At 37.4% G+C, this 16,256-nt stretch overlaps 1 protein-coding gene across 1 annotated transcript in view; it reads left to right on the forward strand.

The window, feature by feature from the left end:
• Positions 1 to 322: 322 nt before the first annotated feature.
• Positions 323 to 16,256, forward strand: part of ZC3H12C (zinc finger CCCH-type containing 12C) — a 58,827-nt gene continuing 42,893 nt past the window's right edge. Inside the window, exon 1 of the mRNA XM_027849478.1 lies at positions 323 to 385. The gene's annotated coding sequence lies outside the window, so the exon portion shown is untranslated. The remainder of the gene's footprint in view (positions 386 to 16,256) is intronic.

Consider the following 16,256-nt stretch of genomic DNA (forward strand, 5'->3'; position numbering starts at 1 on the left):
GTACAGTTTATACAAGAAAAAATGAAAAGTCAGAACAAACCTAGGCTGGGCATGTTCATTTTAATTCCATGTTTTCATTCAGATTTACTGAGCACCTACTATGTACCAACGTTGTGTTTAACGAATCACAAAGATGAATACGAGACAGGAGGATATGAGAGTGCAATAATAGACTAGTTCAATAAACTAGTCTAGTAATAGAGAAATTGCCCTGAGAATTCCCAGGAAGAAAAGAAATGCTTCCTGCTAAGCCTGACCATGAAGAAAGGGCTTCATTAATTAGGTGGCCTTTGTTCTTAGGCTTAGAGAGAAGAAGGAACCGGACTGAAGCGTGGGAAGGAAGTGAATTCTGTACAGAAGAGGAATAGGGTCAATCAAATCTCAGGTACGTTGGGTGAACAAAGGGTGCTTTGGTGTCTAGTGTGTATAAAAGGGAATAGAGGGAAACAAAGATAGTCCAGCCTCCTGAAAGACAAAGAAGGAAAGATGAGCTGAGACGACTTCATAGAGGATCTTAAATAAATGCCAGGAGAAGTAGTTCAGACTATTTGGTAGGAAATAGGGGATCTTTGAAGTTTTTCAGCAGTGATTATGTGATCGGAGTTGTGCAGGATAGACAGAAGTGGCAGAAGTAGATTTGAGTTCAATATAAGGAAAACTAACACTAATTGCTGTTCAAAAGTAGAATGACTGTTGTGAAGATAGTGAGCACCCCATCATTTGAGGTCTTCAATGGATGCTAAATGACTGAGTCAATTTGACATGCATTTATTAAGCACCTGCTGTGTACCAGGCACTCTGCTAAGCACTGAGGATATGAAAAAACAGTCCCTGCTCCTAAGAAGCTCATGGTTTAATGGGGGACACCACCTGCAAACAAACTGTACAAACAAGATATAGATAGGGTAAAGTGGAGATAAATCTCATGGGGGAGACACTTGTTTGTGACCTTGGGGGATAAACTTGGGGGATATGGAATGGACTAGATGACTTCTGAGGTCCCTTAAAATACTAATATTCTATGACTGTCAAGATTAATCTGGTTGCAACACTGAGAGATGGCTTGGAACAGAGCAGGATTAGAGACAGGTATAGCAACTAGAGTGGTGGTAGGAATTGATATGAGAGAAACAAAGATGGCTCTTAATGGTAGACTGGATATAGAGGAGGGCGGATTAGTGAGAGGGATGAATCAAAGAGGACGCCAAGGTTTAGAACCTCAGTGATAGGGAATATGCTGGTAGCATTAATAGAAAAAATCAGGAGAGAGTAGGTTCGGAGGGAAGGCTAATGAATTTAAGTGTTGATTTTTGAGGGTCGTCCGGAAATAAGTTATTTGACTCTTCAATCCTGCCAAGCCAGCCTTCTTGTTCCTCACATAGTACATTCCATTTCCTGTCTCCATGCCTTTGTCCCCCATACCTAGAATGCCCTCTCTCCTCATCTCCACCTCTTAGAATCCCTAATTGCCTTCAAAATTCAGCTCACATAGCCCTTCCTACATGAGGCCTTTCCTGATCCCCCAGCTGCCGTATGCCTCCCCATTGCCATGTATTTATTTTGTATGTATTTTATATATTCCTATTTGTGTCCATATTGTCTCTCCCTATAGAATGTAATCTCTTCAAGTGCAGAAGCTGATTTGTTTTTGTATCTGTATTGCCATTAGCATAGTGCCTGGCCCATAGTAGGTCCTTAATGAATGCTTATTTATTGACTAATGTTCTTTTTGCCCAGTATTCAGTAGGAAATGTGAGACTGAAGTTCAGTTTGAGGCTGAAGATAAAAATTTGTTAATCATGTGTATAGCAGTTATACTTGAAGTCATAGGAGTTGATTGATGTTATTAAGGGAGAGAGTGTAGAAAAAAGAGACCAAGACTGAGGTTAGAACTCTGGGAAGAAATTAAAGGGGTAGGAGGAGGAAGTAGCAGCTAAAGAAGAAGATAAAACAGGAAAGAGTATCTCAAAAAGGAGGGGATAGCTGAGACAGGGGGCATGAGTTTGGCTAAGAAGAGGTAAACTGGCCTGTGTTGGAAATGGAGCAAGTCAAAGTTCTCTTGCTAATCAGAGCAGGATTGGCAGTGAATGGCCCCCAATTTTCCAATCTGGCCAAGATAGGGAGACCCGCTCTAGTAAAAATAAATAAATAAAAAGGAGGAGGTGGTCCCTCATGTCAAGCACAGCAAACATTTATATAATTATAATGATTCTGAAGCCTTAATTATATGTCTGCTGCCTTGTTAACGTAAGTGTTAAATATCTTTGTTAAGTATGTTTTTGTAAATTATCTATTTGATATACTGTACTAATTAGAAATAGAAAGGGCCTTCTAAACTTGATAGGACAAATATGCAAAAGCAAATTTAAATGAATTTGCATAAAAGGAATTATAACTAGTTTTAGCTTATAATTCTAGTATGTACAATGTTTTCACACATAATGCATAGTAACATATATCATTACTCTATAACTTAGTTTTTGTGATCTCTTTTCTCAGAAGATATATAATAACATAAATGGGAGGGTCCTACATTTTTTCCCAAGAAACATTTTAGTTTTTTAAGAATGACTAATATATGAGTTTAGTTTGTAATTGTATCATTTCATATCATTTATAGTGGTTGATTTTGCCAAACGAGGCTGCCTCCCAGTGCAATGATTCTTTATTTTTGTTAGTATATCACTAGAAAGGGGGATTGATGGGTATGTGGAGAATTAAAGCTTCACTTTTAAAAAGTATATTTTTTATTCTTAATTTAATAAACACCAAGAAGTAACACTGGAAAAAATATTATATTTGAAACCTTGATTTTCTGTTATATAGAACCTGCTTTTTTGAGTATGTAATAAATTTAACATGTTATTTTAAAAGCTTTCCTTGTTTATTTCCTTCTGAACTTCCATTTGTCCTCTTCTATGCTTTTTTAAAAAATTATTTAGTGTTTTATTTTTCCCTAGTTACACATAAAAACAATTTTTAACATTAGTTTTTAAAAACTTTGAGTTTCAAATTCTCTCCTTTCCTCCCTGCCTCAACCCCCCTCATTGAGAAGACAAGCAATTAGATATAGGTTATACTTGTGTAGTCATGTAAAGCATATCCATAATAGTCATGTTGTGAAAGAAAACATAGACAAGGAAAAAAAACTTCAATCTGTATTCAATCTGCTTAAATTTGTATTCAGACACCACCAGTTCTTTCTCTGGGGATGGATAGCATTTTTCATCATAAGTTGATCAAAGTTGTTTTGGGTCATTGTATTGCTGAGAATAGCTAAGTCATTCACAGCTGATCATTTTAAAATGTTGCCATTACTTTGTCCATAGTACATTTCACTTTGCATTAGCCTTTATGGGTTTTTCTTATGCAAGTCTTTATGGGTTTTTCTGAGAACATCCTGCTCATCATTTCTTATAGTACAATAGTATTCTATCATAATCACATACCACAATTTGTTCAGCTGTTCCCCAATTGGTAGGTATCCCCTCAACTTCTAATTCTTTACCCCAGAAAAGAGCTGCAATAAATATTTTTGTACATATTAATTCTTTTCCTTTTCTGTTTTTTATCTCTTTTGTGATACAGACCTAGTAGTGGTTTTGCTGGGTCAAAGGGTATGGATGGTTTTATAGCTCTTTGAGCATAGTTCCAAATTGCTCTGCAGAATGATTGAATCAGTTCACAACTCCACCAACAGTGCATCAAAGTCTCTTTTTTCCCACATCCCCTCCAACATTTGTCATTTACTTTTTCTATCCTATTAGCCAATCTAATAGGTATGAGGTAGTACCTCAGAATTGTTTTAATATGCATTTTTCCAATCAATAGTAAGTTAAAGTATTTCTCATATGGCTATATATAGCTTTGGTTATTTCATCTGAAAACTAATCATATCTTTTGTGCTTATTTTTATAAATGTGACTCAGTTTAAGAAATGAAGCCTTTATCAGAGAAACTTGCTTCAAAAAATTTTTTCACAGTTACTATTGCTAACAGTTTCCCTCTATCCTTCTCCCCCAGCCCCATTTATTCTGTTCTCTCTCTTCTTTCACCCTTTCCCTCCTAAAAAGTATTTTGCTTCTGACTACCCCACCTCCAGTCGGTCTTCCCTTCTATCACCCCCTCTCCTCTTATCCCCTTCCTTTCCTACTTTCCTATAGCGTAAGATAAATTTCTGTACCCAACTGAGTGTATATGTTATACCATCTGTTAGCCTTCTGATGAGAGTAAGGTTCACTCTCCCTCTCACTTCCCCCACTTCTCCACTGTGAAAGCTTTTTCTTGCCTCTTTTGTGTCAGATAATTTATCCCATTCTACCTCTCCCTTTCTCTTTCTCCTAGTACATTCCTCTCTCACCCCTTAATTTTATTTTTTAGATATCATCCCTTCATATTCAACTCACACCTGTGCCCTTTGTCTATTGATACTCCTTCTAACTACCCTAATAAGGAGAAAGGTCTTAAGAGTTACAAATATAATCTTTCCATATGAGAATGTAAACTGTTCAACTTTAATAAGTCCCTTATGATTTCTCTTTCCTGTTTACCTCTTCATGCTTCTCTTGAGTCTTGTATTGCAAGCCAAATTTTCTATTCAGCACTGGTCTTTTCATCAACAATGCTTGAAAGTCATCTATGTCATTGAATGTCCAATTTTTCCCCTGAAGGATTATACTTAGTTTTGCTGGGTAGGTGATTCTTGGTTGTAATTCTAGCTCCTCTGACCTCTGGAATATCATATTCCAAGCCTTCTGATCCTTTAATGTAGAAGCTGCTAAATCTTGTGTTACCCTGATTGTGGCTCCGTGATACTTGAATTGTTTCTTTCTGGCTGCTTGCAGTGTTTTCTCCTTGACCTGGGAATTCTGGAATTTGGCTATAATATTCCTAGGAGTTTTCCTTTGGGGATCTCTTTTAGGAGGTGATGGGTGGATTCTTTCAATTTCTATTTTACCCTCTGGTTCTAAAATATCAGGGCAGTTTTCCTTGATAATCTCTTGAAAGATGATGTCTAGGCTCTTTTTTTGATCATGGCTTTCAGATAGTTTAGTGATTTTTAAATTCTCTCTCCTGGATCTGTTTTCCAGGTCAGTTGTTTTTCCAATGAGATATTTCACATCGTCTTCTATTTTTTTATTCTTTTGGTTTTGTTTTATAGTTTCTTGATTTCTTATAGAGTCGTTAGCTTCCATTTGCTCCATTCTAATTTTTAAGGAATTATTTTCTTCAATGAGCTTTTGGACCTCCTTTTCCATTTGCCCAATTCTGCTTTTTAAAGCATTCTTGTCCTCGTTGGCTTTTTGGACCTCTTTTGCCATTTGGGTTAGTCTGTTTTTTAAGGTGTTATTTTCTTCAGTATTTTTTGGGTCTCCTTTAGCAAGCTGTTGACTCGATGATTTTCTTGCATCACTGTTATTTCTTTTCCCAATTTTTCCTCTACTTTTCTTACTTGCTTTTCAAAATCCTTTTTGAGCTCTTCCATGGCCTGAGACCAATTCATATTTTTCTTCGAGGCTTTGGATGTAGGAGCTTTGACTTAATTGTCTTCTTCTGGTTGTATGTTTTGATCTTCTTTGTTACCAAAGTAAGATTCTGTAGTCTGAGTTTTTTTTTTCTGCTGTTTGTTCATGCTCCCAGCCAATTACTTGACTTTTTAACTCTTTGTTAAGGTAAGACTCTGCTTCCAGTGTGGAGGGTGTACTATCCTAAGCTTCAGGGTTTTTGTGCAGCTGTTTTCAGAGATACTTCTAGGGACCTGTAAGTTTTCAGTTCTTCCAAGGGGTATCATCTAAGGAGAGGTGTTTACTCCTCTCCTGGCCTGTGCTGTGGTCTGTGAGTGACCATAAGCACATTTTTTCAGCCCTGGAACTGTGAGGAAGGTCCCTCCTCCACTGTGCCACAAGCTTTGCTATGCTATTGCTCCTCCTCGCCCTGGGAGTGCCACTCAGGAGTGCCACCCAGATCAAAGTATGGGCCAAGCAACAGGGTCCTGCCTCAGTGCTAGCAAAAAAACCCTGTAATCTCCTTCTGACCACTGTTGTACCACTTTACCATCTGTGGGCTGAGAGCTCTGGAAGCAGCTGCTGCCACTGCTGATTCAGTCACTCCCAAGGCTTGCACCTGGTTTGCTGTGGCCAAGGCTGTGTTGGCTCAGCCTGCACTGGACTATGCTCCACTCTCACCCAGGTGTGACAGACCTTTCCCACTGGTCTTCTAAGTTGTCTTTGATATCTGTGAGCTGAGAGGTCTAGAAATTGCCACTGCTGCCACCGATTCAGTCGCCCTGAGGCCTGCTTTGGGTTTGCTGGGGCCCAGCCTATGCTATACTGCCCTCCTGTCTCACCCTGGTACAACAGACCTTTCCTGTTGAGCTTCCAAGTTGTCTTGCACTGGAAATTTGGTTCACTCTGTCTTTTTGTAGGTTCTGTCGCTCTAGACTTGTTTAGAGTCATTTTTAAATGTATTTGGAGAAGTTTGGGGGAGAACTCTGCCTTTACTCCACCATCTTGGCTCTACCTCCTTCCTCTTCTGTCCTTTTTTAAAAAAATGCTTAAATGTTCCTCTTCTTTCTTTTCTTCTTTGTTTTGGCAGCCTATCATTAGCTCTAAGCCCTCCCTAAAAGAAAATCACAATGCTTATAACAAATAAGCATATTCTAACAAGAGATATCTACATAGTTGACACAACAAAAAATGCAGGCTTCATTCTGTATCTTGAGTTCATCAGCCCTCAGTCAGGATGTGGGTGACATCCTTCATCATCCTCAATAATCATGGTTGTTTATTGCATTGATCATAATTTTTAAGTTTTACTGGTTTTTTTCTTTACAATGTTGTTTTTAGTGGATTAATTGTTCTCCTGGTTCTATTCACTTCACTCCATCAGTTCAAACAAATCTTCCCAGGTTTCTCTAAGACCACTACTTTCATAATTTCTTGACAGCTCAATTCACGTACCGTGATTTGTTCAGCCTTTCCCTGCGTTCTTTGCTACAACAAAGAAAGCTGTTATATAAATATTTTTGTACAGTTTAGTGGTGTCAAAAATGAGGAGGTTGGCATGATGGAATCAGGTGGATGGCATACATCTATGTTGTTGATTCCACAGACTGTCTTCACGAACAGACTCATGTTAAAGATGGCGAAGAGCATTTAAAGCCCTCTGGCCAAAAATCCCACTTCACCAATCAAGGCTTCAGTTTCTACATCTGTAAAGTAAGGAAGTTGGGCTAGATAATTTCTAAAATTCCTTTCAGTTCTAAAGTCTGTAATTCTTAAAATAAGACATTGATTTGGGTTTACAGATTCTTTTGAAATTTTGTTGTTGCTTCAGGCATGTCTGACTCTTTATGACCCCATTTAGGGTTTTCTTGGCAAAGATCCGGGAGTGGTTTGCCATTTCCTTCTCCAGTTCATTTTACAGATGAGGAAACTGAGACAGAGTTAAGTGACTTGCCCAGGATCGCACAGCTAGTAAGTGTCTGAAGCTGGATTTGAACTTGGGTCTTCCTGTCCCCAGAGACCACACTCTATCCACTGTGCCATGTATGATATATCTTAATGTAAATTGCTCTAATCAAATCATTGCCTAATTGACTAGAGTAAGTGTTTTGATTGGGATTGAGGTGATGGAGGAAAAGTTTTAGATTGGCAGAGTTGTACAGAGTGTGATAGTAGACAACTGGAGGGCTGTGGACGAGCACTGAGTTTTGAGAATAAGAAAGTCACATAGGGTCATGATCAAGACCTGCAAGGGACCTCCGAGGCTAGCCAGTCCATTCTGTCCATTTTCTGAGGTCGGGGGAGAATGAGTGACTTTGCTCTCATTTGTGTGCACCTGTAGCAGATGTCTGGGGGAGTGGGTTTGAAAACAGGTCATTCGACTCTAGAGCCTGTTGTTGTTCTACCCTAGTATGAGGTGGAAGAGGAATTTCAAAAGGGAGATGCATAACAAAGACTTCCAGCTTAGCAGTTTTGCTCATGTTCCTGGTGGTAACTAGAAAGCCACTGAAAATCTCTGCCATTGGAAAAAAATTTTCTTCCCTTCTTGCTTCTCTTAAAGTCCTGTGGAGCCAGACAATTGAAGACTGAAAGAGATGGGGCATTGTGGGGGACTGAAGATGCTAATCAGAATAAAATGGGAGTGATAGCCCAATTTTTAACTAAATTGACCTAGGGCCTCCCCTCTTTTCATTATTATAATACATAATACTATGCTGGGCATATCAAAAATGCTGACTGATGTTAAACTTATTTTTAATAATTGAGTCTGTAGATTGCATACACTTCACTTTTTCAAAGGACACGAGTAACATACCAAATATGGCTTGGTTGTGTGATGATTCTCATGGCCAAAAGATGGCACTATGGAGATTGCAGGAAAATCTGCATTGTTTTTGAAGGGTAGAGAAAGCACATTAGTAAGATTTATACTGGACAGATGGAATTGGACCCAGACATATTTGCATAGTAGGAATAATAGGTTTATTGAGCATGTATAATGAGTAAAAAATTACTTTTTATAAAAAGTGATAATCTGATTTTGAGCTGGAAGAGACCTTAGAAATCATCTAGGCTAATCTGCTTCTTTTAATAGATGAAGAAACTCATAGCCATAGATTTTTAAGTAACTTCCAAGGTCACCGAGCTTGTTATCGGCAGAGCTAGGGACTGCCTGACTCTAATCCAATGTCAAATTTATGAATGGGAAAAAAAAAAAAAAATAAATATATATATATATATATATATATATATATATGTAAAGCTGAATCACATACCAATTAAATCTTTTATAGTAGACATAAAATTGGAAATCATTGGTCTGAGGCACCTGAGGTAGAAAGTGCACCTCTGTTGCTAGCACTTGATTCTACCTCTCCTTGACCATGTTTACTAAATTGTAAAATGTTTTATGACATGGATTCTGACTTATTTTTCTTAGTACATAGCAGTTTGTTTCACATATTAGGTCTTTAACAAATGTTTATGTAGGAAAGAATGAAGCAAAAAGTAGTCACCCTATAAAACAATGCAGTGTAGAAAAGCAATTAATTTTATTAGGTCAAAGAAAACATTTCTTTGGAGAGATAATATTTAAGTAATTTAATTATATACTAAGTGCAGTGCCTGATGTTGATTTGATTTTATATATTTGGATCATCCTACTCTTCCTTTTTCTCACCACAGGTTTGGAGTTAGAGGACCAGGGTTCAAATTTTGGCTTTGGAACTTAATTAATATGACCTTGGGCAAGTCACTTAACTTCTCTTGTCCTCAGTTTCCTCGTCTATAAAGTGAGATGGCAGCCAAGGTTCCTTCCAGCTTTAAATATATAGTCCTATTATCCATGACAGTTTACAAAACTAATCTCCATGCCTTTTCACAGATTTGAAGATTTCAATCAGTTAATCACTAAACATTTATTAAGTACCTACTCTATGCCCCACTCTGCTTGCTTCCCATATAAAATGAGGCAAAAGACAGTGCCTGCCCTAAGGTTCTTACAGGCTAACAGGGAGAGAACAACATGTAAACAAATACATACAAAGCAAGCTATATACAGGATAAGTGGGAAATCACTAACAGATGGAAGGCACTGCAATAAAGAAGGGTTGGGGAAAGCTTCCTGTAGAAGGTAAGATTTTTAGTGGGGACTTAAAGAAGCTAGGGAGGTCAGTAGTTGGAGCAGAGGAGGGAGAACATTCCCAGCATGGAGGACAGCCAGAGGAAATGCCTGGAGCTGAGAAATGGAATATCTTGTTTGTGAAACAGCTAGGAGGCCAGTGTCATTGTGTGGAAGAATATGTGTGGGGGAGTAAGATGTGAGAATACTGGAAAAGTAGCAGGGTGCTAGGTTATGAAGGGTTTTGAATATGCCAGACAGAATTTTGTATTTGATCCTGGAGTCTCCTGGTAGGAAGCCACTGGAGTTTATTGAGTAAACAGGAGATGTGATCAGACCTGTGCTTTAGGAAAATCACTTCAGTGACTGAATGGAAGATGTATTGGAGCGGAGTGGGGAAAGACTTGAGATAGGCAAGATGCACCAGCAAGCTGTTGCAATAGTCCAGGTGTGAAGTGATGAGGGCCTGTGCCAGAGTGGTGACAGTGTCAGAGGAGAGAAGGGGGCATATATATGAGAAATATTACAAAGGTGAAATTGACAGGTTTTGACAATAGATTGGATGTTGCAGGGGGGGGGGCGGATTGAGAGCTAGTGAGGAATCAAGGATGACTCCTAGGTTGTGAGCCTGAGAGACTGGGAGGATGGTATTTCCCCTACAGTAATAGGGAAGGTAGTAGGAGGGAAGAGCTTGGGAGAAAAATGATGAGTTCCTTGTTGAACAAATTGAATTTAAGATGTCTGCTGGACTTCCAGTTTGATATATTTGAAAGGTAGTTGGAGATACGGGAGTAGAAGTCAACAGAGAGTTTGAGGCAGGATAGGTAAATTTAAAAATCATCAGCATAGAGATGGTAATTAAATCCATGGGAGCTGATGAGATCACCAAATGAAATAATATAGAGGGAAAAGAGAAGCAGACCCAAGACAGAACCCTGAGGGACACCTATGGTTTTAGAGGGTATGATCTAGAGGAGGATCCAGCAAAGGAGACAGAGAAGGAGCAGTGAGATAGGTAGGAGAACCAGGAGAGAGTGGTGTCCTGAAAACCTAATGAAAAGAGAGCATCAAAGAGGAGAAAGTAATAACAGTGTCAAAGGCTACAGAGAGGTCAAGGAGAATGAAAATTGAGAAAGGGCCATTGGATTTGGCAACTAAGAGATGATAATTTTGGAGAAAGATATAGAATAAGGTAGGAAGCTGATTTGTACTGAGAGAAGAGAAAGTGGAAGCACCTATTAGAGATGGGCTTTTTGAGGAGTTTAACTACAAAGGACAGAAGAGGTAGCGTGAATGGAAGGATCAAGTGAGGATTTTTCAAGCTAGGGAAGACATAGACATGTTTGTAGGCAGTAGGAAAGGAGCCAGTAGAGAGGGAGAAATTGAAAATAAGTGAAAGATTGGGGATGTAAGAGGGGGTAGTCTGTTGGAGGAGACTGGATGGAATGGGATCACTTGAACAAGTAGAGGGTTTTACCCTAGTGTCCTTCCAAGTTTTTAAACAATGTTTGATCATTTAGATAATCTGATAACTTAATAGAGAGGTGATTTAAAGTATCCTAAGAAAAAAATGAAACTCATAAAGTCTCTGAACTAAAAGAAGCCACTGTATAGAATAGATGATCTTAATAGCTTTTCTTCATCTTGTAACAGTTATTTTGGGAAAGAATTTACTTAATTTATGCTTTCTGACTGTTTAGTAAACATACTTTTGTGTGCATGTCATATGTATATGTATTTTATATGTATTGTGCATATATGTTATATACATATATATTCATTTCTAGGAGAAAGTTAATCATGTAATGAGTGTTTTAATTTACTGTTCTGGAAAACAATTTGGAATTATGCAAACAACTTATTAAACTTTTTCATATCTTTTGACTTAGAAATTTCTACTTCTGTGACTATAGCCCAAGGATGTTATTGTTAATAAGAAAAGACCTATACATATAAAGTTATTCATAGCATTATTTATGATAACAAGAAGATATACGGAAAATGTCCTCAATGATTGGGGAATGGTTGAACAAATTATGATGTATGAATGTAAATGGAATATTTCTGTGCAGTAAGGAGTGACAAAATTGAAGAATTGCTCAGATTGGATCAAGCCCTAGAACATTACTGAGGCTTCTAAATGAGTTCCATAATCACTTAGAGTTTAGCTTAACTATCTACAAAGGGGAAAAAACAAATGAATGAAGAATTCTTATTCTCCAGACTGTGATGTATATAGTTACATGGACAGGTTATGGAAGTGGTCCATTAATACAGATATCTTTTATAGCTGGATCCAACATTGAACAGGAGGAACAGAACAAGTTCGTTTGCCTTTGGGAATTGTATATTGCTTTTAATGACTCCAAGCTTCTCTCCAAAGCAAGAGCTTTTCTTTTTGACATCAGTATTTATCCATGGATGCTGTGTGACTGCATGATGTAACACAGCAGTCTATAATTAAAGCTGTGCCCACACAAAGGACAGTGGTGAGAGGCACAATAGGCATGAACAGGTTGTAACCTATAACAAGCATATTATGTAAAAAATCACAGAGATGGAATGGAGGAAGGAGGTGGGTAAAGCTGGAGTGAGAGATAACCAATGTTCCATAGTATCCGTGAGATTTCAAGATACCTTAGGGAACTCCCTCATCACATTTAGTGGATTCCCTGCTAAGGCAAGAGTCACCCAGGATGAGAAAGTGTCAATGGGTTGCAATCTGTATCATTGGAATGAACACTCATATTGAAACCACAGACCCTTCAAATCCAGGAAATACAGCTTATGACTGCGTGCCCAAGAGCCCTGGGAATAGCATTGCCATTTCCAGGTCACTGGTCCCTGCTTCTAGCCCAGGCCCTGCAGCCATCATTCCTGGGAGCAACCTTACTGGAGACAGACCTGCCATCCCTAGGACTACCAATAATAGCCACTGACCCTGTAATACCCAAATTCAGGCAAGGTTGCCAAGGCCAGGCAGCATTTGCCAGACAGACCAAATGATAGCCACCACTTCTCAGACCCAGGTAGAAGCACCCTAGGACCCTTCATCTAAGAGCCATGAAATACCACGACTCCCTCAACCCCCTGTTACCTGCTCCCAATCCAGGAAAGCAGTTCCTTTGAAGATTCTTCAAATGCAGAATGTGTGCTTCTTGAGAGAAAGGACTATCTTGCTTTTTTGTGTCCCCAGCACTTGGCATAGTGCTTTGCACATAGTGCTTATTAATGCTTTTTCATTTATTCATTTATAGTTCCATGGAAATATCAAAGTATGCTCAGACTCTTACGCACTGCTTTTGTATATAATAGAGGCTTAACGAATATTATTATTTTTGTGGAATCCGAAGAAATACCACATTCCATAGTTGGATAGTTAAAATTATTATAAAGTTCTTCCTTTATGTTTAGCTGAAATCTGCTTCCCTTGATCTATTCTAGTTCTATCCACTGTTGCCTGATAAGAAGTCTAATCTGTTACAGATAATAATAGCTGACATTCATAAAAACTCTTTAAGTTTGCAACGCACTTTAAACTCATCTTAGTAAGGTAGGTGTTATGTTTATTTTATAGATGAAAAAACTGAGACCCAGGGAAAACAAATTGCTTGTCCATTGTCACATAACTAATAAGCATCAAACGGTAGGATTCAAACCCATATTTTCCTGCTTCTATAGCCCTTTCTCCTGCTACATACACAGTGTATTTCTGAAGTAACCAGATGTCAAAATAAGGGCTGCCAAGTTGTTGGAAAGCAAAGCAATTCACTTGAGTCTCTTGTCAAATGGAGCTTTGTATCTGAAATCCTTGGGCAAAAAACATGAGGAAAAGAGTAATTCCTTCCTCAGCCCCACTGTACTCCACAATCCAGACTTAGCAGAAGCACTGGAATGACATACCACTAAGGTCCTCTCAAATGTGGTTTAGAAGAGAATGGAACATAGACCCTTTAAAATACCAAATGCCAAGAATAGGAGAAAAATTGCAAGGATTGCAGAAGGGAATATTCCCTTTTCTTGCTCCTTATGGGATATTTTTGGTAACTTTAAACCCTTCAACAATCAAATGTTAGATTTTTGTATATTAAATAATGGGAAAATAAATGTTTTTCATTTTTAAAAGAAGTATTGAAGTTGTTACAGAGATTTAACACCACAATTAAAAAAATAATAGAGACTGCTAGGTAAGGCCTCTAGTTTTAGCACTTGGGGTCTGAGTCTTCTGTCAAGTCAAATCTCTTATCCATATGAAGACTTTCCATAAATTTTAAGAGGGTGTTCATATCTCCCCCAAGTCTTCTCTTCGGGCTATGCAGCCTTAGTTCATTAAGCTGGTTCTTCATGTGGTATTATTTCAAGTCCTCTTACATCTTGGTTGTCTTCCTCTGCAGTTCAACAGTGTGTGGCCCTAAGTGTTACTAGAGTTAAACAGTACACAAATGTTTTGTGACCAGAGAGGATTACAATGAGACGATTGTTTTCCTTATTCTGGACACTATGCATTTATTACCGCGTTAAGTTTTTTGGCTAATTGGCTGTGTTGACAATCTCCTGAAACTTGAAGGCCGTTACACATGGGTTTTCATCCAGCTCTGTCTCTTCTATCCTATACTCATTGAGTTTATTTTTTTAACCTAACTATGGGACTTTACATTTTCCCCTATAAAATAAATTTAGCTCTTTTCTAGCCTATTAATCATCTTATCTTAAGGCAGCATGATAGAGGCAAGAAAGATCTAGGGGGGAAGTCTTTTTAACCTCTATGTGCTCTAGGTAACTTTCTAAGACTAAGTTGTTTAAAAGATACTATCCTGCATTGCTAGAGGGAGTTAGTTTCCTCATCGGAGAATTCCTTTTATCTATGAATTCTCAGCTTTAGTCTCTGTTCCTATGATCTTTAAGATCCTCATTTTGTCTTCCAGCATATCAGCTGTCCCTCTCAGTCTTGTGACAAATTTTGTTTTTGTTTTTGTTTTTTTTGAATAAATTAGATATGTGTTTTTTAAATGCAAGTTGGGTGTTTTTTTTTTAAAGATTGTGGTTAAAAGATAATTGTGGGGAATTGGAATATATGCTACTTATGGGGGGAAAGTCCTTATTTCTTCCTTTTGATTAATTTTAAATGAAAAATTATTTGAAGACTATTCTCATGATTTTTCGACCATTTTCATTAACTACTCAGAATCATTGATGACATCAATGGTTTACCATTTGTCTTTGAGGAACTATTTTAACGATATTTTTGTTCCTTTTTGTTCCCCCACCACTGACTCTATCTCTTACATTTGGGGAGTATGCATTTCAGGTTATGATGAAGTGTTTGGCCTTACTGCTATATCCCCCTGCATTAGGAATGTGGAGAAATGAGGAGAGTTGTGATATGACTTGCTGGTAGTCATGAAAAGATTACTAGACTAGAAAGCTGACATTTGACTGGTTATACCTTAAAGTCACTATTACATCCATATTGCTGTTAGTTAAAAAAGCTTAGATAGTGCCTACTTTACATGTAGTAGGTACCCAGTAAAAAGTGTTATTATTCTATTTGGTTAGGAATTGATATAGGTTTGTTATTTCTTCCAATAAGAACAAAATAAGACAGATAAAGTAGCATCATTAAGATAATGGATAAAAAAAGAAGGAATAGGTAGAAAAAGTATCAACAACTTAATTAAAAAAACACACATAATAACCTATATCAAATTGCTTGCCTTCTCAAGGAGGGGGTAGGAGAGAGAGGGAGAGAACTTGGAACTTAAAATTTTAAAAACATGTTTAAATTGTTTTTACATTTAATTGGGGAAAATATATTAAATTAAAAGAAAAGATGTATACACAGTTCATTTTAATGTCTAGAATTCATTTCTTTGAAGTACTGTTTATGTTAACATTAAAGATTAATCTATTATTTAAAGTTATTATGTGATAATTTGTGTGAGAATGATACTAATTACCCAAAGACATGCACTGTAAATTTTCTGATGATGGTGAAATGGTACCTTATGATTCATTTGAATATTTGAATATAATATTCTCTGGCTTAATGCAGTCAATAGAGTCATCTGAAAATCTCTGGAGACCTTTATCATCAATGAGGTATATAGGGTTTAGGGAAATAATTTGTGTATAAAATATATATATATGTATGTATATATACATAAAATATAAATATATATAGTATGTATGTAGATATATCTATATCTAAATCTATATTGTCCTTGGCTGCCATGTCTACCTGTATGTTTAGCAAGATCAAGTATTTGCTGATTAAGGCACAAAAAATAAGCACAGTGGGATGGATCTTCTATTTTCTTGTTCCGTTTCTAGACTGTCTTGATATCCTCATTGTGGCAATTGCTTTACTTAGGTTAAATTTCTACAGGAAATGTTGATGTTTGATGTCTTTTCCTTTTTCTGTCTCTCATTTTCAGCGTCAGTTGCTTATTTGAATGAGACTATTGGAACTGTTATAATTGCACACCATATTTTTCATCTTTATCCTTCTAATTTAATGTTGATTTTGATCTTTGTACTAACAAATTAATGTTCTAACTGTACCCAAAATGTTGTGCAACGATTCCTGCATTAGTAGTCACTTCCTTTTCCTTTCTGTTAAGATATAGTCAGTT

The sequence above is a fragment of the Vombatus ursinus genome, unplaced genomic scaffold (genome assembly GCF_900497805.2).
Source record: "Vombatus ursinus unplaced genomic scaffold, bare-nosed wombat genome assembly UNPS02007612.1, whole genome shotgun sequence".
Classification (NCBI taxonomy): Eukaryota; Metazoa; Chordata; class Mammalia; order Diprotodontia; family Vombatidae; genus Vombatus; species Vombatus ursinus.